We start from the raw sequence: 23,373 nt of genomic DNA, 5'->3' as shown, positions 1-23,373 counted from the left end.
TCTCTCTCTTTCTCTCCATAAACCTTTTAAATAAAAATAAAACAAATCTTAAAAAAAAAAAAACAGAAACAAAATATTCTAAATTAGAGGTAGGTTTTTAGCCTAGCAATTAACAGCTATGTGTCAGGCCCACCGTGGTGGCCTAGCGGCTAACGTCCTCCCCTCGCATGTGCCCGCATCCCATAAGGACACCGGTTCTAATCCCGGCAGCCCCGCTTCCCATCCAGCTCCCTGCTTGTGGCCTGGGAAAGCAGTCGAGGACGGCCCAAAGCCTTGGGACTCTGCACCTGTGTGGGAGACCCAGAGGAGCTCCTGGCTCCAGCTTCGGATCGGCACAGCTACGGCTGCTGTGGTCACTTGGGGAGTGAATCATCGGACGGAAGATCTTTTTCTCTGTCTCTCCTCCTCTCTGTATATCTGACTTTGTGATAAAAATAAATAAATCTTAAAAAAAAAAAAAAGATCCATGTGTCCCATATCAGAATAACTGAGTTCAATACCCAGCCCAGCTGCAGATCCCAGCTCCTGGCTAACATAGATCCTGGCAGGTGCACTGATGTGATGACTCCAAGGGATTGCTTCCTGCTCCCTATGAGGGAGACTAGGCTGAGCATCATGCTCCCAGGTTTGCCCTGACCCAGGTCTGACTTTTTCAAATAAATAAGTTTAAAATGCTCTGAGCCTGTCTTTATTTTCCGTGTTGCCAGAAGAAGCCCTATGATATGAAACAGTCTATGTAAATAGCAAAGCCACAAATAAAAAGATACATTTCCTGACACAAGTTGCCAGTGTCACTTCCTTCCAGGCTTTACTGCCCACTGCTTTTGCTGTCCTTCCTAATCCTGAGCTACCTCTCACTTGGACACCACAATGCCTCAACACAGAGCATCCCTTCACACCCATGAAAACTTCCCAGAAAAATGTTTCCCAGAATAATTAATAACCAAATCCAGGACCCTGAACAAAACACGGTTTTAGTTTTGTTGACTTAGGAGATTTTTTTTAAGATTTATTTATTTTTATTAGAAAGGCAGATCCATTTTACAGTAGGAAGCAGAGAGAAAGACCCTTCATCTGCTGATTCAGTCTCCAAGTGGCCACAATAGCAGGAGCTGAGCCAATCCAAAACCAGGAACCAGGAGCCAGGGGTTTCCTCCAGGTCTCCCATGTGGGTGCAGTCTCAAGGCTTTGGGCCATCCTTGACTGCTTTTCCAGGCCATAGGCAGGAAACTAGATTTAAAGTGGAGCAGCCAGGACACTAACCAGTATCCATATAAGATCCCAACACTTTCCAAGTGAGGATTTAGCCTCTGAGGCACCGCACACTGGGCCCTGACTTATGGGATTTTATCACAGCACATTTTCTAACCCTTATTTTGCATTTCTAGATCTGCTGCTAGCTCTATCAAAGAGGTAAAATCACAATCAGCCTGGCTGGTTATGTCAGGAGCTTATCACAGCCTGAGAAGTTGGGTAAATGACCAGGTAACCTCAAAGAAAGCCTATCCCAGCCACAAAAGGAATTCATAGGCTTTCCAAGCCGGGGCAGAGTCAACAGAGACAGGCTTGGGAGTCAGACAGCCCAGACTGAGACACAACAGTCACGCTGAGTGGCAAAAAACACCGCCCAATGGGCTCTGCCTTGTTTTCCTGAAATCAATAAGGTTGAAGTAGATAATCCCTATGATCTCTCATTCACAAATTTCTACGGCTCTTGGAATCACAGGGATACCCTTGGCGGAACCCAAAGTGGTGTGGCTCAGTTTGGTTCACCTCAAAGCATTTCAACCAGCCACTCGAGCAAACCACTTCAAGAAACTCAATGTTACTATGCAAACTGTGTTATTGAAAGAAAAAAACTGGGATCGCGCACATTACGATGTCTTCAAGTAACCTGTTTTTCTAGAAAGAAAAGCTTTGGCAGTCTGGTGTCCACGAGCTGTTATTAAGGCTATGGGATTCTTTCTGCACAGCCCAAGCACCGCCTTGGCAGCACCACAATAAGGCTATCTTGTGATACTGACTCAGAGGGCACATACCCTGTCCAAACCCTGTTTCCCTTGGCACATGATCTGCAAACTTTCAACCACAGCCCAGCCCCGCTTATCTTACACGAATGTACCAGGTCTGGCTCCTCCTCATACAGTAGCAGGCAAATAAAACATAGCTCACTGCTGATTTATTTTGCTTCCCGAACAAGAAAGAAGAGACACATGTGATGGATCGAACTGAAGGAGGGGAACACTGGAAATACTGATTGGAGGAACCACAGAGTGGGAAAGAGGGTCATGAAACTAGTGAAGGAGGTGGGTTAGAGTAGTTACGGGACCTGGTAAGTGGCATGGTACGGATACAGAGCTTATGTTTCTCCAATGCGTGAATTTCAGAACCCTCAACGCAAAAGTGGTACCTACACTGATGTATGACATGACAGCAGCTTCCCCTGTAATATTCCAAACATGGTGAAGATGCTGAGGTCACTCGGCTTTAGAGCGACAGAACAGGTGAAATGATGGGGTCGGCTTTCTAGCATGCGTTTCTCTCAAAAGAAAAAAAAAATTCAATTGGGCTGAGGAACTGGATGATCTGGCGTGTTCCCTTTTCCTTCCCATCATGCAACTTGAACATACCAACAACTTCGGCGGATGGAATGCTTATGTCTTCTCAAAATTCCTTTATTGAAGTCCTGGCCCTCAGTGTGATGGTATTTGGGGGCAGGGTTCTTTGAGAATTTTAAATGGGGTCTGGTGGGTGGGACAGCCCTTGTCAGGAAGGAAAGAGAACACAGCTCACTCTCCGTGAGGTCATGTGAGCACGTGGTGAGAGACCAGCAGCCCGCCAGACTGCACAATGAAGCCTGCCTTGCCGACCCCTTCACCTCGTACTTTGCAGCTTCCAGAAATAAAACTTCTATTATTTCAGCTCTGTTGTCATGGCAGCCCCAGCAGGCTAAGACATCAAGACAGACAAGTCATGGTCCTTTAATTAAATTCTTTACCAAGTCCTTGAGTGGCTGCTGGAGCGCCCTAGATGTCTTGAGCCCTGAGTTTTAGCAGCACCAAGAAGTTCCAATAAATTGCAAGGACTGAATTGAACGTTGCTGAGTACCGTTTTCCAGATGAACAGTCTCCCTTAGGAGATCTTCATTGCTCCCTCAAATTTTCAACCCAAGTATTCTCTTGCAGGCCGTGCAGCGGGTCTCAGGTCCTGTCACGCAAGGAGCCAGCTGAGTTTTCTCTCACGCTGTGCAAGTCCTCCGTTTAGCACTGCATTCACACCCCATCATAGACTATTCATTTTCATTTCTAGTTTTCCTGAAGATCAAAGATAAGCATGTAAGGCATTCAGAGCAGACCCCATTTGTTGCGAACTTCCCCAAAAGCCTGGCACAACATTTGCATATAATATGGAGTAAGTACATGAGTTATTGGACAGGTAAACAGCAACAATTTTATCAAAGATTTACTTACTTTTATTTGAAAAGCAGTATTACAGACAAAGAATGTGGGATAGAGGTCTTCCATCCACTGGTTCACTTCCCAAATGGCCAACACAACCAGAGCTGAACTGTTGTGAACCTAGGAGCCAGAAGTTTCTTCCAGGTCTCCCAGGAGGGTACAGGGGGACAAGGACTTGGGCCAGCCTCTACTGCTTTCCTAAGCCATAAGCAGAGAGCTGAGTTGGAAGTGGAACAGCTGGGATACGAACTGGCACCATATGGGATCCAAGCACCACAGGGAGGAGGATTAGCCACTGCACTTGGAGCAGTTTTTTCCAGTGCCAGCTTGTGTGGAGGGAAGAACTGCCATCTTGTGCAATCAGGAGAAATTGCTTTTTTCTTACCCAGCGTCACAGTGTAGGGCAAGGTGCTCATTTTCTGTCTATTACTTCACAGTGCACAAAGTGCTTCCACAAGGTATTCCTGCAGGTGCCTTCCATCAGTCTGGGCGGCCTGATGGGAGCCTCTCGGTGTAGATAGAATCACAGCACTCAACTCATCAGACTCACCTCTTTCCAATCCCCTTGAATACTACACAGATGGCACAGGAACCACCAACTCTAGGACTGCTATAAGCTTTTGACTGAGTCACACACATGCACCCTAAGGGGGAAACCTCACTACTGGTCCTAGACAAGAAGACTTTTCAGATCTCTTATATTCGAAATTCCCACCATGGTCTCAAGCTAGACTGCTGTTCTTGGTCCACGAGTGGGTGCCAGATATAAGCCTATGATATGGAATATAACACCACATACAAGCAGTATGATCTTGGAAATCCTCTAGTTTTACCATTTTCTCTTGTGAACAATAGGCCCAGATGGCCTTTGTGGTAGTGTGGGAGTGAGGGGAGAATCATAAAAGGATGACACAGGGGTGTATGCAAGAGAAGTCTTCAAATTCTTTTGTCCAAATCATTCTTTAGTTTGTTAGACCCAAAGACTGCTCTCATTACGCAGGCCACCCCTGATGTGTGTGGCAAGGATCAGTAAGTAGGTTTTTGAAGTTGAACGAATAAGTTTTTACTAGGAGTTTGGGGCACATGGAATTTTATTCACATACAAATCTGTACCGGGTCTTCCTATAAACCTTAGTACTAATAGTACTATTAGCACTAAGAGTACTAAGAGTACTAACAGTACTAAGAGTACTAATAGTACTATTAGTACTAAGAGTACTAACAGTACTAACAGTACTAAGAGTACTAAGAGTACTAACAGTACTAAGAGTACTAACAGTACTAAGAGTACTAACAGTACTAACAGTAGATGAAAAAGTTTGGAAAGTTGTAGCGGCAGGGTTGCTGGCCGGTTGGCACTGTTTGCACTTCCTCCTTTGCTGGTGTTAGCACCATGAAAGAATACCATTGTTTTCTGGGAGAGAAGCCCTGTCCACGAGCTGCCAAACAGGTGCCATGAGCTCTGGACGGAGGCCTGGGGACCGCAGCTGCATCAGGGCTCAGAGATGCGCCTTGGGCAATTACCCAGCACCTCAGAGTATTGATTTCTTTGTCGTTATATTGAAATGCAACCACTTTCATCCAGGATATCTGGAAGACTGACTAAAATATTAAACTATTTTAAATATTAAAGTTACTATTAAAGCACCTGTGCAGTATCGTGCCTGGTAGATACACTTACTCAAAATAACGTAACTTCCTTCCCCGCTGACACTCCGTTCTGCCCTTTGGCAGGGCTTGGAGGACCACCTCTTCGACTCCCTAGCCTAGGGATGGGTCTTACTGACCTTGAAATTACTAAGGCTGCAACCCAGAGGCAGTCGCTAATCTGAAATGCATGTCTCAAAGCAGCATTTCCCACCAGAGCCCATGCAGGCCTGGTCCTTAGCTCGCTCAGCAACAAGAACTCAGGAAAACAGCGTGATTGCCGGCCAGGGCCTCTGGAAAACACCAGGCTTATATTTTAAGCAATAAAAACATCTTCTTGTGTTTTCTACATCAGACTGCACATTCCTTGTGACTGGGAATTTCCACTGTGCCCAGGAAGGGCTCAATAAATATTAACTAAAGAGACACAGGACCAGAAAAAAAAAAAAAAGAAACACCTCTCTTCCTCTTCTGCCTTGGACATTTAACTATGAAAGGGCAGAGGCCGTTGCGTTTTGTGGTTTTGTGTCTTGTGTGTCCCTTCACCTCCAGCAAGAAGCAGCCCGTTGGTCCAGCCCGCTCAAGTCCAGCCAGGTGTTAAGCTTGTCTGCTACATCTCAGCAACTGCCTCACATTCCAGTTCTCCTCCGAAGGAAGCAGGCTAATTCCAGGTGGCTTCCTGCCAGGTGCTGCTCCTGAGTGGGTTTCAGGCGTTTCCTCACAGAACATCCTCATTCCTCCTGGGTATCATCATCTCTGTCTTCCTCCTGCTCTCTCTCTCTCTCCCCAGGTCAGTTTTATCTTGAAAACATCCTTGGTTGGGCCCAGCACGATAGTCTAGCAGCTAAAGTCCTCCCCTCACATGCGCCTGCATCCCATATGGACACCGGTTCATGTCCCAATGGCCCCGTTTCCCATCCAGCTCCCTGCCTGTGGCCCGGGAAAGCGGTCGAGGACGGCCTAAAGCCCCTTGGGACCCTGCACCCGTGTGGGAGACCCGGAAGAGGCTCTTGACTCCTGGCTTCGGACAGGTGCAGCTCTGGCCATTGTGGCCGCTGGGGGAGTGAATCATTACATGGAAGATCTTCCTCTCCTCCTCTCGGTATATCTGGCTTTCTAATAATAAAATAAAATAAATCTTTAAAATAAATAAAGAAAACATCCTTGGTCAGGATACTTTTGCTGGAATCGCTATCTTCATTATGCCTGTCCCAGAGTACTTACTATTATGGTCCAGTTTGTATGAAATCACTTTGAAAGATGCTTGTCGGGCCCAGCAGCTAAAGTCCTCACCTTGAACGCGCCGGGATCCCATATGGGCGCCGGTTCTAATCCCGGCAGCTCCACTTTCCATCCAGCTTCCTGCTTGTGGCCTGGGAAAGCAGTCGAGGACTCCCCAATGCCTTGGGACCCTGCACCCGCATGGGAGACCTGGAAGAGGTTCCTGACTCCTGGCTCCAGATCAGCACAGCACCGGCCATTGCGCTCACTTGGGAAGTGAATCATCGGACGGAAGATCTTCCTCTCTATCTCTCCTACTCTCTGTATATCTGACTTAGTAATAAAAACAAATAAATCTTTAAAAAAAGAAAGAAAGAAAGATAATTTGTCTTCCACCCCCCTCTCATTAAGCCATAAGCACCCTGAGAGTTTATGGTTAACACTCTCCCTGGCCCTCACCCATGCAGTGCCCAGCCCTTCAGCATGGGCTTCGGGGCTCACTGAGCAGAATTCTGATTTAGTTGTTCATGTGTGCCTGAAACCAAGTCCCAGGGACCTCTTTCTTCACTACAGCATCAGGAGAGAATATTTTACTAAAATAGAAAGAAACAAAGATTTGGGGAGGACAGGAAGCTGGAGGGAAGGCTGAAGAGCTGCCTTTTCTGTCGTTCCTTGCTGGATTCCCTCTCTATGTGTCTGCCGTGTCTACCAGTGTGTCTATAAACCTGCCCTACCTATTCAGCCATGAGCAACTCACTCCGGCTCAAGCTTTCAAAGACTTTCTGGATCCCTAAAAGAAGGACACCGCATTTCCATTTAAAAAGGCTTCCTTTCCCATAGTCCCTAAGTATTTGCTAACTAAAGCACCAATCCCCATTAAATCATGTGTTCCATTTGCCTCCCATCCACAGGTCTTTCCGTTCAGGCCTTTGGAGGGGGCCGAGCCCGTGAAGGGAACGGAGCCCTGGCACTGCCACGCCGCCCCCTCTGAGCACCCACACATCGGGTCCCTTGGTCTCCTGCAGGCTGGACCAGCAGCTGCTACTGCCACCAATTTTATGCATGGCCCGGCCTGGGGAAGCAGGACTGCAAGGTCTTTCACAATGGCTGGAAAAATATTGCTGACATATGTTCCCATGGCCTGAACAATGGTGAATTTCCTTCCAATTCTTTTTTTCCCCTGGGCAGCTTTGGCACATGCTCTTTGTGGGCTGGGCTCATCCACAGATGGACCCAGGGCTCTGTGCCCTCCCGGCAGCCAGGATCCCTCCGGGTCTTTGCATATGGTGACTTGCCCTGCCAACATCTTTCCAAAAGCAAAACAGAGGCAATGTCTTCCACGAGGGCTGAGAGTGAGCACAAGAAGATGAGACAGTGCTAGTCGTGACGAAAAAGGCTGAGTGGCCCAGGCGCTTTGTGGCTGCCTCTGAGTTCACTGTGGCCAGGCCACGTCCCTGCTTGTAAGAAGCCTTCAGACCACAGTGTAAGGCAGATCTCCTTGCACACCCCACCCTGACCTGGGCAGTGGGAATGCCTTCTGGCAAGTGGCTGCCTTTACTTGGGTTCTTCTCTTTCATCTCTGAAACATGACAACAACACCCTGGATGACCATGTGAGCATCCACAAAATCAGGGGGGTCGTGTTTGTTTACCCATCGTGGGGCACCAGCGGCCAAGGCCAGAAGCCATGCTGGTTCTGTCACCTTCCCCACTCAGAGCGAGTTCATTCACCCTCTCGATGACTCGATTCTACAACACACCTGCTGTCACCACGCTGCCTCTGGCTGAATCGCTCAGGCTTATCACTTTGCTCCTGAAATCTCTTTTCCTAAAGCTGTCAGGATACTTTTTTTTTCCAACATTCAAGTCCATTGCTTTCTTGCTTGAAATCTTTCCGCAATTCTCTACTCATCTTAGAGAGACAGGCACCTTCAGCTGGCTTCAGCATGTGGTCCTTCCCTACCTGTCCACCGGTTAGGCTTTTCCCAACTCCTAAGATGTTCCTCTCTCTAGAATGTATCTGCCCTCCGGTTTGTCCCCAGGTTCCAACACCAGCATCTGTTACTCTGACCTGCTGAAACCCATCCACAGACCAGGAACCACTTATCTGTGTTCTGTGGCTTTCATTAACCAAAGTCAATCAAAGTCAGAGGAAGCCATGTTCCCCCACTTCACCATCCCCGAGCAAGAACACCTTCGGGGGTGTCCCCCAGGAGGGGGTAGGACAGTGAACACGCACAAGCAGAGCCAGGACATGAAGGACATCTGGGTCCTTAGTAACCCTGAATGACGGTCGCCCTTGCCTCGAACCTCCTCTTCATCTGGACTTGGTTGTTTTACCAGCCAGCAACTTTCCTGCACTGCCGAGGCCTGTTTGAATCGGGTTTTCTCTTTCTCGCAACACGGAGACCCTTATCTGGTGGCAGCAGAAATAAACATTGTTCTCTTTGAAAGCAGCAGCTTGCCTTAGAATAAATTCTAAAACTACATAAACTTGTAGGAACCACCGAAACCCAGTAAACAGAGCAAGGAACAGAATCAGGCAGCTTGAAGCTGCCTGCAACGTCTTGGGGCCTTAGTTTGTCACATTTTATTCTCCTATTTAAGAGCCTAACAACTCCTTTCTTAATTTATGAGAGTTGATCTATCAGCTCTCCAGTTATAGCTGAGAAAGGATTCTGTTATTCTTTTATATAGCATCCAATCATTTTTTTTGATTGTATTGTCGGGCCTGGTGCAGTAGCCTAGCGGTTAAAGTCCTTGTTTTGCATGCACCAGGATGCCAAATGGACACCGGTTTGTATCCCAAGAGCCCCACTGCCCGTCCAGCTCCTTGCTTGTGGCCTAGGAAAGCAGTCAAGGATGGCCCAAAGCCTTGGGACCCTGACACCCATGTGGGAGACCCAGAAGAGGCTCCTGGCTCTCAGTTTCAGATTGGCTCAGCTCCGGCTGATGTGGCCGCTGGGGGAGTGAATCACTAAATGGAATATCTTCCTTTCTGTGTCTCCTCTTCTCTGTATATCTGACTTTCCAATAAAAACTAAAAAGTCTTTAAAAAATGTATTGCACACTTAACATGTGCTTGTCAGTACCTGTCATATACATGGAAAATTCTGAGAAATTATCTAGTCCAGAATTTGGTCACCTACGGCACTCAGACCAAAGCCGGCCCACCTCCTGCTCCTGCAAGTGAAGTTTTATTGGGTGTAACTACACTCATTCATTTACAAACCACCTGTGCCTGCCTTTACGCTGTACCAGAATTCACTGGTTGCTGCAGAGATGCTATGATCCAGGAAGTTGAAGCTATTGACTGTATGACGTTTCCCAGAAAGTGTGAAAACTTCTAGTCCAAGCTTTTCACAACTCACAGTTCTGAGTACAAGAAATCCCCCTAAAGGCACGAGGAGGCGTTATAGTTGTAGCATAGCAGGCTAAGCCACTGCCAATGATACCATCATCCCGTCTTGAAGCACTAGCTGCTCCACTTCCAAACCAGCTCGCTGACAGCGAACCGGGGAAGCAGTAGAAGACGGCCCAAGTACTCCTCTTTGTAACTCTGCCCAACACAGCGGCATAGCAGGTTAAGCCTCTTCCCTCGCGCACCAGCATCCCATACAGGCTCGAGTCCCGACTGCTGCACACGTGATGCAGTTCCCTGCTAATGGCCCGGGGAAGGCAGTGGAGGATGGCGCCTGGCTTCTGACCAGCTCAGCTCCAGCCGCTGCAGCCATCTGGGGAGTGAACCAGCAGATGGAAGATCATTCTCTGCCTCTTTTCTCTCTCTCTCTCTCTCTCTCTCTCTCTCTCTCTCTCTCTCTCTCTCTCACTGCCTTTCCAGTAAAAAGAAACGTATCTCTTTCCTTTGGCACACTTCGCTTCTTAGAACTAGGCTCTGATTTGCAGAAACATAGCCCGGGTCTAGGAAAGAAAAATAAACACCACTCCACTGTGGAGTATTAATGCAGAAGCTGGAATCTAAAAATGAGGTGGCTTTTTTTTTTTCCCCCTTGGTGTTCCTTTTTCTATCCAGCCTTCAGTGAGTCGTGGGGAAGCTCGCCGTCTGAATGTTAAAGCAGACAGACTAGTTCGCTTTCCATTTCCCTTGTGGAATGCAGGTGTTTATCTAACTATTTTCTGGTACAAGCAGGATTACCGCTATAATCACTATTGTGCACCGTGTTATGCACCGCAATCGCTTCTTACTATACACGGGAGTATAAATAATACTGGCTGCTGAATCCAACAGACGCCTGTTTGAACTTGTTTTGCTACATAGAATCTGAATCATTTAGAAGAGTGTATTTTTTTTTTCTTCCTCTGAACTGCAGTGTCCTCACTCGGTACGAGACCCATTTTCTAGAGTTGCCAGCGAACAGGACTAGATTATGTTGCAAGCGTCGGACGCCGTCGCAGGCACAGAGCTGCTGTTCTGTCATTATGGCTTTCTTTGCCTTCATCCTGAGAAAGTGAAAAATCTGTCCCTGACGAAACAAGAGGGTTACCACGTCCTCAGCAGGGCTGCCTCCGATGGAAAAGAAAAGCTAAAAAAATGGAGAAATACATAGAGATTTAATCGGGTTCTAAGCTTTCTTCCTCTCCTTATCTATGTTCTCCACTCCCAGATTAAAGAGGATTTCCAAGTGAACAGAAAGCCGCAGGCTGTGATCCATAGTAACCGTTCGTGGAAACTTGGCCACCAGTCCCCTCTTTGTCTCACACGTTTGCATCTAATTGGCTGTGTGCTTGAGAGCAGCCAAAGAGAACAGTGTTAAACACACCACGGATCAAAGCAGAGGCTGGCTCACGAGCAGCCACGCTGCTCCGAATGCCAAAGTTAGACAGCGAGACCTGGGAGTTCCACTTAGGAAACAGGCAAACGCTTGCTAGCTGATAAAGCAAAACCTTCCAAAGACATTGCAAATTTGGCTGCTTGAAATCCAAAATGTGAAGAAACCAGCGTTCAGGGCAGCTGGTAGTCTCGATGGTCAGAAGAAGAAACCAATTTCTTTATGCCTGAAGGCACATTAAAAAAAAAAAAAAGATGTATTTACTTATTTTGAAAGTCACAGTTCCAGAGAGGGGAGAGAGAGATCTTCCATCTGCTGGTTCACTCCCCAGATGGCTGCAATGACCAGTGCTGCACCGGGCTGAAGCCAAGAGCCAGGAGCTTCGCCCAAGTAGCCCACATGTTACGGGTGACAAGAGGTCAAAGGCATGCACTATATGCCCACTGCTTTCCCTAGGCCATTTCAGGGAGTTGGATCGACAGTAGAGTGGCTGAGACAGGAACTGGTGGCCATATGTGCTGCCAGTGTCGCAGATGGCAATTTTACCTACTATACCACAACAATGGCCCCTGAAAAACACGTATGCATCCATTATTTGCAAGAGAAAATGAGATTCCTCCTTTAAAGAAAAACCCCACAAAAATACTTGTTTCTAATGCCAATGTTCTTCCGAAATATCTATCCCCTAGAACTTAAAGGTTGGTCTTCTGCAGTACTTGAAACCGCCCTTCTGGCACGGAACACGTCTTCTCACTCCGACGATCGCCTGGGCTATTTGCCATACAGAGGCAGGATGGCCAGTATCTAAGCTCCTAATAATGTCAATATCAACTGATAAAGAGAGCAGAAAGCATTCACATAGGAATAAACTATTCATTCAGTCAAATATTTATTTAGCACCTGTTACGCCAGAGACACAATCAACCCCTAGGCCTGCTGAGTGGGCAAGACAGCCAAGATCACTTCAACTTTACATGAAGCAAATCATCTAAACACTGTCAAACCCAACATTCTCCCTGAAAAATAATGATAAGTCTCATCCTGTGAGGGATGGCAAGTGCTGCTTTAAGTAGTGAAACTCCGAGGGCAGGGCTTACCGATGTTTCATTACTGCCTACTATTATTATCATTAATATGGGGAAAATAAGATTATATGGCAAGCATGAATTCTCCATATTAGACAGCCCTTTTATTAGTCAAAATCCCCCTTCTTCCTGGAAACATATGTATTACTGAAGAATTGCATCCGGAAAGGAGTTTGGGGCTCATTTCTGTGGTTCGACTACCGTAGTCCGACAACTGTTTCTAGAAAAAGCTTTTATTATTCATTATCAATTATCGTAGAATTAATTGTTCTTTGGTTACAAATGGTTCTTTCAGCAGGTATATAGCTCATTCCTTTTAAGGGCATCATCCTCCCTAGTACAAAATGCCAGTGTGTTGGCCATTGTATCTGTTAAATACTAATATAATAATCCTTTTAAAATCAACTTACCAATTGCAGATCTCCACTTCCGTCACTAAAATCTCCCACATCGCAATGCGGCTCTAACGAGTGTCATTCCACGTTAGATCTCCTTAGCTACTAAACTTTCCTTGAAACCAAGAACAGGAGGTCTGTGAAGGCAAAACCCTTGCATTGTACAACAGCAGCGGATGTCGCTGCCTGGAGTGGCAGCATCCCGTAAGGGTGCTGGTTCAAGTCCTAGCTGCTCCACTTCTGATCGAGTTTCCTGCTACCGTGCCTGGGGAGGCAGCAGAAAATGGCCCAAACACTTTGAGTCCTGTGCCTGCGCCCATGTGGGACCCAGCAGGACCACCCAGCTCCTGGCTCCGGCCAGGGCCGTTGTGGCTATTTGAAAAGGGAACCAGCAGTTAGAAAATCTCTGTGTGTCTCTTCTTTCTGTCACTCTGCCGTTCACATAAGTAAATGAATTTGATAGACAGAGATGAGAAACATAAGAAAGGTGTCCATAAAGGAATGAAATGATGTAGTAACGGTGATGGGAGGTAGAGCGGAAAGGCGGCATGGCGTACGTGACTTCAATCCTTACAGTCAGTGGAAGGAAACGCGATGAAATGTAGTTACATAAAAACGAACTTCCCAAGTGAGAATCTGCATTGTTTACACACAGAGATCCCATCAGGTGAACAAAAATGTCTAACAGTGATTACCTGGGGATCTGCTAAAGTGACTACAGACCTGTCTTGTTTAATACCGAGCAGCACTGAAAAACTATGTGAATAAAATATAGCAACAACGCGTTTAAATGTGAATGCTGTTTAGATGGAAATAATTTTAAAACAGATGAGCAAGAAACACTAGAAATAGGAGGAAACTGGTAAATGTTTATATTAGCTATCTATTATGTTATAAATGATTAACTGTTATAAATGATTACCTATTTTATAGAACCACAAATAACATGAAAACGTATTGGAGGCTGTCAAAATTTTGCTATAAAGAAAATTCATAGCCAAAATGTATAATTAAAAAAGGAATGAAACTAAGTGACACACTAAGTTGAAGAGGTTAAAAATAAAGGTAATACAGGGCCTGGCACGGTAGCCTAGTGGCTAAAGTCCTCCCCTTGCACCAGGATCCCATATGGATGCTGGTTCATATCCTTGCGACCCTGTTTCCCATCCAGCTCCCTGCTTGTGGCCTGGGAAAGCAGTGGAGGACAGCCCAAAGCCTTGGTACCCTGCACCCATGTGGGAGACCTGGAGGAAGCTCGTGGCTCCTGGCTTCAGAGCGACTCAGCTCTGGCTGTTATGGCCACTTGGGGGGAGTGAATCATCAGACAGAAAATCTTCCTCTCTGTCTCTCCTCCTCTCTGCATATCTGACTTTCCAATAAAAATAAATAAATCTTTTAAAATAAATAAATACATAAATGGAAGGAAGTAAATGGGTGTTGTGGCATAGCAAGTTAAACCACTGTTAGGATACCCACAATCTACACCTGAGCTTGCAGTTTAAATCCCGGCTTCTCTGTCTCCGATCTAGTGTTCTGTTGATGCTTCTTGGAAGGAAGCAGGCGATGGCTTAAGTACTTGGCCCTTGTCACGCACGTGACTTGCTGATTCCAGCCTGGTGCAACCCTGGCTGTTGGAGGCGTTTGGGAAGTGAACCAGTAAATAACAGCTCTCTCTCTGTTTCTCTCTTGCTCTGCTTTTTAAGTGGATGGAAATACGTAAGAAAGCATTAAAATGAGCAACAAGGAAAAAGTAACAGGAGACAAAAAAATAATGAATGAGAAAGCAAAATTAAAATAAGAAATCCAAGTACTCATTGTTTGAAAAGGCAACTTAAAAAAGGAGAAGGAGAAAAGGTGGACCCATACCAGATATCCGTCCAAGGAAAGCAGTGACTAAGAAAGGCGACTTCAGTTCTTGTTGCATACTAAAGAATCCCATGCCCGTGAAAACAAGGCAGAAAACAAAGCAAGAAACCTCCTGCCTCGCCAGCAGCGGGGCTGCCAGAGAGGAACAATCCCGTGGGAAGAGAGTCTTTAAAGCACAATTCAAGAACCCATCAGTCAGAGGGTGGGGACAGCATCCATCAGAGGGCCGAACTGCCATCCTGGCTCGTCTGCTCAGGATAAAACAAAAGGGCATCAGGCGGTGGGGTGGGGAGGCCTCTTCCTACTCCCCTGATAAGGCAAGAAATTAGAGTGGGGTTAGAGTTTGGTCTTTCTAAAGGCAGCCCTTTTCTAAAGGCAGCAAGCAAAGGGATATTCCCTTTTTCTCCTTCCAACGGGGACCCGACGCTAACTACCTACTAGTCCATCTGACTCATCACAAGGGAAACAGTCCCAAGGACATTAGATTGCATCCAACTGAGGTGCAGAGGTTGTTCAGTCATTAGAAAAGGCTTCTGTATTTCTCTCAGTTCTAGAATGTTCACTCTCTCAGTAGGACAAACACGTTGAGAGAGGAGCACCTGCACATGCAGCAGCACCTGGAACAGCTTGGGGAGTCTGGGCATTTCTCCCAGCTCCACTCAGCCTTCCTGAGCAAGAGCTGTTCTGCATGCAAGAACCTTGGGGAAGGGCCAGCATTGTGTCTTAGCGTGGAAAGCCACCTCCTGTGACACCAGCATCGAATTTGCATGTCACATCATGTCCCTGCTTCCCCATTTCCAATCCAGCTCCAGTTCCCTAGGAAAAATAGCAGCGATTTGGCACAAGTGTCTGGATCCCTGCCACCCATGTCAGCAATCCACATGGAGATCCTGGCTCTTGGCTCCTGACTGCGGGCTTACACCTGACTCAGCCTTGGCCATTGGAATCACTGCAGAGCGAACCAGACAACAGAAGATTCTCATTCTCTCTTTCTCTGTGTGTGTCTCCCTCTATAACTCTTTCAAATAAATAAACTTTTTAATTAAGATTTTTACAAAAGAAACAAGGAGCGAGAGAGATCTTCCAACTGCTCATTCACTCCGCAAATGGCCGCAACAGCCAGAACTGGGCCAGTCCAAATGCAGGGGCCTGGAGCTTCTTCTGGGTTCCCATATGGGTACAGGGGCCCATGCACTTGGGTATCCTCTGTTGCTGCTTTCCCATAAACATTAGCAGGGAGGTGGATGAAAAATGGAGCCGCTGGGACTTGAACCAGCATCAATATGGGATACTAGTGTTGTGATTGGATGAGTATCCTGTCACCATGGCACCAGCCCCAAATAAATCAATAAATACTAAAATAATAATAATAATAATAAAAAACCTTGGGGAGACTCAACTTTTTTTTACCCTCTTTGTTAAGAGTGAGGACCTTGCCCATCTCTGACAGTTACATGCAGCTTGTCTCTTGTCTTAAAGGATATTGACTAACCAAAGGACAACTTAACCAGAATGCATTGTTCCTCCTCTCTCTCTCTCTCTCATCCTTGGCATGTTCAACCACATTCAGCAGGGCTCCAAGAGCTATTCTAGCAGATGTGCCACCGCCTAGGGCAAAAGAATATTCCAATAAGGATGAGATCATTGTCAATTACAGAACGCTTGAGTTAAGCGGTGTTTCTGAAAGTATGGTTCTTTGAGTACAAGGAGGAAGTCTGTAAGATGACATCACTTCATCTTGGAGCAGACAGGGTGGCCTCTAAGGGGAAAGACACACCTCACACACTTTCAAAGGGAATTCCTGTCTAAGTCAATGAAAACAATATGGTCAATTAAATTCGTCCTCAATGCTTTTTCAGAACTGGGCTCCACTTCCGGTCTTTGTCCAGCTACTATTCAGTGTTCCTGGTTTTCCTCTTAAAAAAGGAGAGAGGCAGCTGGGTTGAAACCACTTCTTGAACACAAATGAATTCTTTAATGCAAGAAATTCTCTGCCCCCTACTTTCCTAAGAATCAAGTGAAATGCTGAAAGCAAGTAGCAATGCAGTTCCCACTCAGTTTTATGCTTTCAATCTGGTTGCCCCTACATCATGCCCTATGAGTAATTTTATTTATTCTCTGTCTTGTTCCAAAAATGATTTCAGGGTGAGTCCTATGAATAAGCCTCACATCAATAAAATCCATTCTAAGCAGTCTCCGGGTAAAGATGGAAAGCAATTGTGTGGAGGTTTTTTTGAATTCAGTAACATGTCGAGTGAGAAAACAACCTAATAACGGAACATTTCTGAAAGGTCCTGTGGATGACAGTTCCCCAACTACCAATAAGCTATGGGAGATTATTGTGTTTTCTTCGTTGTCTATAACATCTTTCACATTTGCTTTTGTTTTTGTCTGTGTGTTTGTTTTTTGTTTTCTCAATTCCTGCAGACATCACTCTGGGCCAAGTCCTCATGAACTTGAACTATGGCAGAAGACTGACCCTGCTACTTGCAGTCTCCCCCTCACAATGTAGCAGACGCACACTGCCGCCCGATGAACCAGCTAACCTGCAATATGCATCCTTCAGACTCAGACCCCTGCAGCAGCTCCCACTACAAGCACTGCACACCCTCTCTTCTTCCTCTTCACTCTGCTCCTCATCCTCTTCTCACTCCACTCCGCATGACAAACGCCTTGCTTCCCTTCAATGTGACTAAACTGTATGGCTTCCTAAGCAGCCTCGTCTCATGTAGCACTGTGCCTGTCTAAAGATCCTTGTTGATTACATTCCTATCAGTCTTTCTTGACCCAGTGCCACCACCATCAATTCCAAATCCAAAACTGTCATTAATATCTTTTCTGCAATGCTCCCAGCACCTGTCATTTATCAGAGATGGCCCAACAGTGTTATTCATCTTCTCTCACCCCAATATGTTCCTGTTTCCTAAACCAGACTGAGTTGCTTGAAGCAACTAACGACCACACATGGTTTGTACAAAGAAGGCATTCAATGCCAGCTCAGGAGCTAGAGTGGCAATCACTGGACTTGTCTTCTTCAGCAAGTTTGGTTTTAGGCCCCTACTTCTCATTCCCTTTTTAAAAATTTGTTTGTTTGAAAGAGTGACACAGAAAGGGAGAAGGATAGAGGAAGGGAAAGGGAGAGAGAGAGACTTTCATCTGCTGCTTCGCCCTTCAACTCGCCAACACCAACCGGGGCTGGGAAGCAACAGCCAGAGGAAGCCAGGAGCTAGGTTCTCTATCTACTTCCCTCATGTGAGGGGCAGGAACCCAGCTGCTTGACCCCGTATCTGGTGCCTCCCACGTGCACTAGCAAGAAACTGGATTGAAAACGGAGCAGCCACAACTTTGAATCAACACTCCCATATGGGATAAATGCATCATCCTGAGCACTAAGTGACCGGACTACGCCACAGAATGTGCCCAAGGGTCATACAAGCGTCCTTGCACTGCAGGAATACACTGGGGACTCTGGCAGACACATGATAAACATGGAGTGTCTTAAAGAACTTGGCTTTCAGATGCAGCACAACGGCTCAATGGCTAAATCCTCACCTTACAAGTGCCAGGATCCCATTTGGCACCGGTTTGTGCCCTAGCTGCCCCACTGCCCATCCAACTCTGTGCTTGTAGCCTTGGGAACTGTCCCCCATGGGAGACCTAGGAAAAGCTCCTGGCTTTAGATCAACTCAGTACCAGCCATTGCAGCCACTTGGGGAGTGAACCAGCAGATGGAAGATCTTTTTCTCTATCTCTCTCTATATAAATCTGCCTTTCTAATAAAAATGAATAAATCTTTAAAAAGGAGAGAGAAAGAAGTTAATTTGGGCCACTTAAAAGATGTCCTCTTTCAAGTTAAATCAATATAATATGGAAACTACATTTTTAAAATGAATTGTTTATTTGTTTTTAAAAAAGCAAAATTAAAAAAGAAACATCAAGTCATATCTAGCCTGCAGTGGTTGTTTGAGACCATGCTTCCAAGTCATCATCTGTTACCTCAAGCAGCAAATTCAAATCTTTGCACCTAAAGATACTTATGCGAAAATGTGTCAGAATATGCAGTAGATTGTGTGTAAGAAATGAGGTCTTGAGGTTTTGTTTTCATTAGAACAGTTAACAGAAATTACATCTGAAGCTTGTTTTGAAGTCTTCACTTCCATGGTCATGGAACATTCGTGAGATGAGATGGAAAGCCTAGGATTTAGCGTTACCACCCTTCAAGGTGCTTAAATGTTACAAGCCTAGGTGGGAACATTTAGTCACAATGGGAGTAACAAGTTAAGAACAGCTTAGGGCCCAGCGTGATAGCATAGTGGTTAAAGTCCTTACCTTGCACTCACCGGGATCCCACATGGTCACCGGTTCTAATTCCAGTGGCCCTACTTCCCATCCAGCTCCCTGCTTGTGGCCTGGGAAAGCAGTCGAGGATGGCCCAAAGCCTTGGGAACCTGTGCCCACGTGGGAGACCTGAAGGAAGCTCCTCGGTGCTGGCTTTGGATTGGCTCAGCTCCAGCTGTTGCGGCTGCTTGGGGAGTGAAGCATCGGATGGAAGATCTTCCTCTCTCTATATCTGACTTTGCAATAAAAATAAAATAAATCTTTAAGAAAAGATATTAAGAACAGCTTGGTTTTTTTTACTATCCTTTGTTTTCTCTTTTCATTGTTTTTTGTTTTTTTTTTATAGCTACATTTCTTTTGTTGTATGACAGTTTCACAGGCTCTGGGATTTCCCCCAACCCCTCCCCAAGTCCTCCCCCCATATTGAATTCCTCCACATTGTTACAGTAGTGCAGTTCATAACCAGTCATGATTCCTTCATTACGGGCATGGACCATGCAAAGAGTCTAGCATCTTATTGTCCAGACAAATTCAACAATTTCATTGGGAAACCATCCCTGGTCTGAAAGTAGAACTGGCAGAATATCACTCCCTCCAATGAGATGCCACCTCACAATTTCAACAACAATTTACAACATCATGAAGTTAATTCACATGGTATTGAGTGACCAATATGTTGGAAAATGCAAATTCTTAACCACATCCTGTGACTACTTCATTGACATCTCAATTACAGTTTACACACAACTGGTTGCTATACACCTTAACATGATTATAGGGTACTATTCAGCTGTCTCATGCCTATTTTCATTTATATATTTAGCAGCTTAAAGTATTCAAGCGTGATTTCTATTGAACTACGCGAAACAAGCCATATGTTAACAATTGAGGAGCAGAATAGTTTTAGGAGGGGTGTGCAGAGAAATCTTCAATACTTAAGTGAGGAGTAACTAATCTTTGCGTTCTACCTAGTTCGGTATATGGGAGCCAAAACCGACTGTCTCCTGTCTGTTTTAAGCTTTCCTTATTGGTCTCTGTTTATCCAATCTAATTTTTTTTCTTTTGCGGGGGAGTTCCAGGGCGACCCTGATGGTCATTGCAAGAGAGGGTGGGGAGCCAAAGTTGGAACTGAGTTAGGACCAGAGAAAGCTCCCCTCCAGAGTCCCGAAGGAAGTTTACTGAAGAATAGCTTATTATGGATTTCAAATAATTCATGAAAAAGTATTTTTAGCTTAAAATGTTTAAATTAAATCAATAAGACACCGAGACCAAATAAACCAGGTATCTTCCACCTGTTGGGTTGCCCGGTAAAGTCAGGGTTAGGCAGAATCTAGGAGCTAAAATCCAGGTCTTACATATGGTTGGGAGGAACCCTCAATCTACTGTGTGCTGAAGACACACATTAGCAGAAACCGGAAACCAGACGTGGAGTCAGGCTGAAACTCTGGCTGTCTGAAGGTGCTGGGCCAAACACGCTCAAAATGCTTTTTCTTTTTCTTATCTTTTTTTTTTTTTTGCATTTTTGTTTAATTCACTGTTTTTGAAATTCAGGTGTGGTTTTGTGTTCAGCTTTTGGAATAAAATACACTACTTAAGGCTCTAATTACAAAATTACTTGTACCTAAGTAGATTATGGGTCATCCATCCATCCACTACCTATATTCTACTGATTCACACATACAGTATACACACACACACACACACACACACACACACACACACATGCATATTTATGTGTATGCATTACCCTATGTCAGGAACAGGAAATGGAGTCTGTGTATATACACATATACACACTATCCTATATACAACGGGACTTTAAATTTAATCCAATTCACAGGCTATGGAATGCATACTAGAAACGTACAGAAAAGTCAAACAAGAAACAACTTAGGCTGACCCACTCAGAGTAAACCTTAATGTGCTCAAATCATAACGATGTCCTGAAATTTTTACCATCTTCTTTTCTTCTGTTTCTTCTCCTCCTTCTTTTTATAAAGCTTTGTCTGTTGTTATTATTTTTATTATTGGAACGGCAGAGTTATAGAGAGAGCTTGTCTACCTCCTGGTTCACTCTCCCAGTGGCTGCAACAGCCAGAGTTGGACCAGGAGCCAGGAGTTTCTTCCAGGTCTCCCACATGGGTTCAAAGATCTGAGGGCTTAGGTCAACCTCCACTGCTTTCCCAGGCCATAAGCAGGTGTTATGGTCTAGGTTTAGACCTAACATTTATTGTCTAGGTTCTTGCCTTGTACTTAGAATTTTAGGCACAGGTACTGATATGGCTTAAAAAAGTAGTAAGGTGTATTCGAAGGGCGAGAAAGGGAAAGGGGAGGGGAGAGCTTGCTACCTTTTGTCCTCCCAGTCTGGGTGAGTCTGTCAGTAGGCAGTACAACAGAGGGCAAGGCCCTCCTCAGCTGGGCTTTTAAGGGGCTTGAAAGGGGAGTGCTTATGCAACACCCCCCCCCACACACACACACACACGATGATAGGTAACTGTCATTGGACTTACAGATGGGGGAAGCGTGGCTTCCAAAATCGTGACCCTAAACTAGCTGCCTGCCTAAGTACATAGCACAAGAAGATGGAGTGGAAGGGGAGCAGGTGGGACTTGAAACAGTGTCCACATGGGATGCTGGCACCACAGCAGGAGACTTAGCCTACTACGTCACTCTGCTGGTCCCATTTTACTATCTTCTAACACAAAAAGAAACATGCAACTCTCATCTTAGGTCTTTTCAGCGAACAATAGCTAAACTATACCGTTCCACTGTTGTTCTTTGAATCTGCACATTTTAAGTGAATTGGCAATATATTTTACGAGCTTATGGAATTATCCATCATTGGGTTGGTTTTTTTTTTTCTTTTTGAGTATTGCCAATTCCTTGTGTAGTAAGGAGAATTTTCCTTCTGCTAACTACTCTTATGTCCATGGGGTGTGAAGTGGGAGCCAGAGATTTTTTCCAGCTTAGATATGTTAGATTTGGACTAGACCTAGGAAACAACCGCTTTCTAAATTTCTAGATAAGAATGCCAAGGCTAGCAGCTATTGTAACTTGTCTAAGATCATAGGGGACTAGGGAGCTCTCACGACTCTTGCCAGTCTCTCTTTTCAGAAGAGTATTTCTAGCTTAAATCCTCAGCAGAAGCATCTAGCAGGGTCTGTATTACCTTCACTGGGGGAATAATGTGAGAGGAATTTTTACTTTAAAAATGCAAAGACAACACATTTATAGAGGGGGGTAGGTCCTATCTCCCTCAACATGCACAAGCTTGGAGTGTATTTCTGAACGTCTCTCCACCCCTTCTCCTTTCAGAATCCTGTCGGACTGAAAACTCACGCCTTACTCTCCCAGTCGCAAGCACACTGGTACAGTGACCCCAACTCCTCCAACCTCCCCTAACACACAATTCTTAGAAGCATCGTGGCATTTGGGATTTCATCCACCCCTCCAGAGCCTCCAGGAATGACGCCGACACTGAGCTATTCTTGGCTGGTCCTAAACCAAGCTTGGACCTGAAGCCATCTTATTGTATAGTGTGTGTCTGTCCCCAACCCTACACCACACTGCCTGGCAGAGGTCAGGGAAGACGGGACAGCGTACACTGGTTCTGTGCCTTCCGTGACATCGGGTCTGCCAGCCTGTCCCAGCACGCCCCCTTCATGTGCCTTTGTGGTGCCAGAATCCCTGAACCAGTCTGGAATCAGGGCGCAGCATGCAGAGGTACCGGGCTTGTTTGCTTTTACTTAAGTGCATTGGCTTGGCTTCAAAACCTAAATGCAGGCTGTTCAATAATCAGAAATCGCACAATTCACCTCCAGCAAGCCTTCATGTTCATTTTATCTGAACACGTCTGATGTTGTTTATGCTAACTACTCATCTACTCCCTCAGAATACAACTTTATCCCCCTTCATTATGCCAAGCCAGTAAGAAACCACTAGAAAAACAACCAACATTAGGAACGACTGATTTTGTTCTCATTAAAAGCCTGAATTCTGGCTTTAACATATTAAAAATCAAAACAGAACTATGACACCGATAGCATTGACCATCCTAAAGGTGTAAAATGGAATGAATTCAAAGCACAGATCCTTTATACAGCTTAGAAATCCGGTGGATTCATTATCGAGGGCCTCATTTCTGGCTTTTGAAACCGATAATCAGTCGATTCATTTAATGAAAGTCACAAATACATATTCAAAGAGAAGTTGGCAATGTCATTAGTTAAGGGCTTGGGAGTGAGTTAACAATCAAGAGCAGCCCGGCTAGGAAGCAACAAAAGGCGCCTGTGAGACTGCTCTTTGTAACAGAGAAGCAAGAATTTTGGCATTGGAGTAAACATTGCATAAAGGTACCTCCAACAGTTCACAGAAGATGGAATTCAAAGATAAATTTATACCGATGCAAAAAAAAAAAAAACGAAGTCCACTAAAAAGCTCGTGGAGGAATGGTTATTTACACTAGAGGTTACTATGCTGCAAGCCCGTTTCACAACACCTGGGTATGGTCCTGGACTCTGGCTGCTGATTCCAGCTTTCTACCAATGTAGACTCGAGCAGAAGGCAGTGATAAC

Source organism: Ochotona curzoniae, unplaced genomic scaffold (genome assembly GCF_017591425.1).
Source record: "Ochotona curzoniae isolate NIBS_2020 unplaced genomic scaffold, NIBS_Ocur_1.0 scaffold_461, whole genome shotgun sequence".
NCBI classification, from domain to species: Eukaryota; Metazoa; Chordata; class Mammalia; order Lagomorpha; family Ochotonidae; genus Ochotona; species Ochotona curzoniae.
The sequence above is the reverse complement of the archived record's forward strand: the minus strand, read 5'-3'. Positions refer to the sequence as shown.